The 2,956-nt window shown below is 44.2% G+C and overlaps 1 long non-coding RNA gene across 1 annotated transcript; it reads left to right on the top strand.

Annotated features, from left to right (window-relative positions):
- Positions 1–403: 403 nt before the first annotated feature.
- Positions 404–2,126, top strand: LOC106955466 (uncharacterized). The gene is made up of 2 exons (XR_001426581.1): positions 404–835; positions 1,918–2,126. It is a non-coding gene; the product is annotated as an uncharacterized LOC106955466 (long non-coding RNA).
- Positions 2,127–2,956: the final 830 nt, after the last annotated feature.

The following is a 2,956-nucleotide window of genomic DNA, read 5'->3' on the forward strand; positions in this document are numbered from 1 at the left end:
GAAAAAGAGGGGAAAAAATTCAGTTTTGGGCCTCTCTGTCTAACATGGGGCTGTAGGCATTTTGAAATCGTATCTTCCCTCAATTATCTGCAGGCCAATTTAGCAACACAGTGCAACCGTCCTGCTTTCTGTATTGCAGAAATAAACTCTGAAATAAATTAAAATGCACACTTGATCATGTGTAAGTGTTTGTGCATAGCAGCAGTGTTAGATGGTACAAGGTCACAATGTGGACAGTGAATGCATGAAAGCAATGCTGAATAGTAAAAATGTAGTCAGTTTTGCAAATGCCAGCACAAACACACACGCATACACACACCCACACACACACAATCTTGATTCATCTGGTCCAGCCGCTCTGCTTTGTGATCCACCAAACATTCAGTAAACATTACCCTGCGCATGGTTACTGTCACCATAGCAGCTCGGCTCGGCCCCTCAAACACAGGACAGCGGTGTTATTTAATATTTGGCTGCGCGCGAGCATAGCATGTTTGTATCACACAATCCTGTGACACTTGCTTTTCTCTCTCTCTGTAGCTGGGCCCTCGTGCTCCTCATACCCCTCACGTGCAGTTGAATAGCTGTTGCTATGTTTTCCTCTATCAGGCAAACATCGACAGAGGCTGAACTGCTAGTCCAGAGCTCACCTCCCGCCCCGCGGACTCGGACACTTTGGCCGCCGTCGGCGCCAACTGAGAAGCGGCAGCAGAGATTTCAAGGAGGCTGATGTGATGCAAGGCCGGCCCAAACCTTTTTGGGACCCGAAGCAGATTGTCAGTTTGTGCACCCTAAACAGACATGTCAACACAAGATGCTAAGCTACTCTCTACGTGTGCATACCTGCTGTCATTTCAAATTTGTCATGTGAAATTAGCTTACATCATACAAGTGCTATTATGGCTGTTAATTTTAACCTGACAGGAGAAACAAATCCCCCCCACAATTATTTTGAACTTGAAATGGTATTTAAGTGTGCCATATTATTTTAACTATTTGGAAGTAACATCAACTGTAATTTACAGTAAACAAGTTTGATATATTATGTTTCCCCAACAGTGACAGCAGCCATCATCAGAAAGAAATTAACCTTAAGTTGTGTAACAACTTTAAAAACAATTTAGAATTTGTTTTTCCATGTGTGATAGTGTTTATCTTGTATTATTCAAATGTTATTTTAAATATATTTGTATCACGCATGTCTTTGGGGGGCCCCTAATGGTGTGCGTTTACCTTGTAGGGTTACCCCGCCCCCCAATGCTGCCGGGACCCCAGGCAGCCGCTTAGCTTACGTTTGCCATGTGCCAGCCCTGATTTTAAAGACCTGTTAACGAGCATATTACTGGGAGTACAAATGTTTTGTCATAAGGCTCCAGTTGGTGAAAATAAAAGTTATTTTTAATCTGCATTTCTTAAAAAAAAAAAAAAAAATCACGCAAGTGGTTTAGAGGTCTGCTTTAAGTCAACTTCGCCTGAATAAATTGTCTCTAAATGCTGAGGTCAGACAACAGCTTCTGCAGCGCAGGACAAGCTTCCACAAGACCGGTTGCACAAACCTTTAAGTCTGCATTTTAATCCTGCATAATATATTAGGTTAGACAGATGTCAGAAAGTCAGGAAGATATGTTCATTCGACTGCTATCACTTTTTGTAAAATTATTGACTGCTATCAGTCGCTACAGGAATCTGGATCCACTGAATTGAACATGAAACATCTTTTTGGTCACAGAAGGCATCGACACTATGGAAGAATTTCTTGGGTTATGGGAGAAAAATTCCTCCATACCACGCAACTTTTCTGTTCTGTTTTCTAACGTCTTGCGACACGTGCTGCGTTCTGTGCAAACACAGACTAGCTGGAATCTGAAGATGCATATCAGCGTGTACAAGTTTACAGTTTCCTGGTCCTGCTTGCAGAAAGTGAAGCCTGCTGAGAAGAAAAGCACTTGTCAAAACATCAATCAGGAGGGAAATGAACCAACCGCCGTGCCTTCACCCGTGCAATCAAAGGAAGGTGTGTCTGTTGCTCACCGCCCCTGGAGACGGCCAGGAAAGGTGTATCCGCTGTAACCGTGGCAACACAAACAGCATGATTCAAACACTGATTAAAATGTGAGCGAAGATTATGCAACAAGCGTGCAGGAAGAAGTGTGTGTGTGTGTGTGTGTGTGTGTGTGTGTGTGTTTGTGTGCTTACAGGCACAGATGGTTTCTTGAGTCACAGTCGTAAAGTCTCCCTTAAGTCTCTGCAGCTGGTTGAAAACCATTTTAACCTGCAATGACCGCCTCTCGCTTATGGCAACCAGTGTAGCAGCAGGCGTGTATTTTATTGGCAGATATAAGTGTGTGCTTTAAAGCAGCTTGGTGGGTACAAAAGTGAAGTCTGTCTGTGTGGATGCCAGGTACCTGGCCTCTACCTAAAGTGATTTCTCCATCCAGTGCAAAAGTTTCAAGCTTCTCCAGCTCTCATCAGACGTGATACAGACTTGAATCTCTGAAGTCATATTCTGCCTCCCATCCGGGCCCCTGCCCCCCCATAGCTCCGCCCCTGCACTCATGCAACTTGGGTATCCGATACGTATCCGATTCAAGTGTGGCCTACCGTCCAGGTAGCATTCATCCGACCTGAACGTCACTGACAGTGTTGTAGTAGCTACTCGAGATTGGTCTTGGTCTCCAGACCATTTTTTGATGGTCTCGGTCGAGTCCTTGGTCTGGGTCTTGTCTGAGGACTCGGCATTTTATTTCAAGACAAGTCGAGACCGCAACTGTGAAAATATCACTAAACGTACACCATACTGTCCAGTTTATTTTTTAAATCTTTGTTTTCAGTGGATGCAAAACGCACCGATTAAAATCCAAGCAATTACATGTTTCTGTTACTCCACTCCTTTTATCCCTCCCCACCTTTCACTCGCAAGCGGCGCTTCAGGACATACGCAGTGGTTTTCTCTCAG

Source organism: Poecilia latipinna, unplaced genomic scaffold, assembly GCF_001443285.1.
Source record: "Poecilia latipinna isolate Pla-1442-1.1 unplaced genomic scaffold, P_latipinna-1.0 Scaffold38, whole genome shotgun sequence".
In the NCBI taxonomy this organism is placed as follows: domain Eukaryota; kingdom Metazoa; phylum Chordata; class Actinopteri; order Cyprinodontiformes; family Poeciliidae; genus Poecilia; species Poecilia latipinna.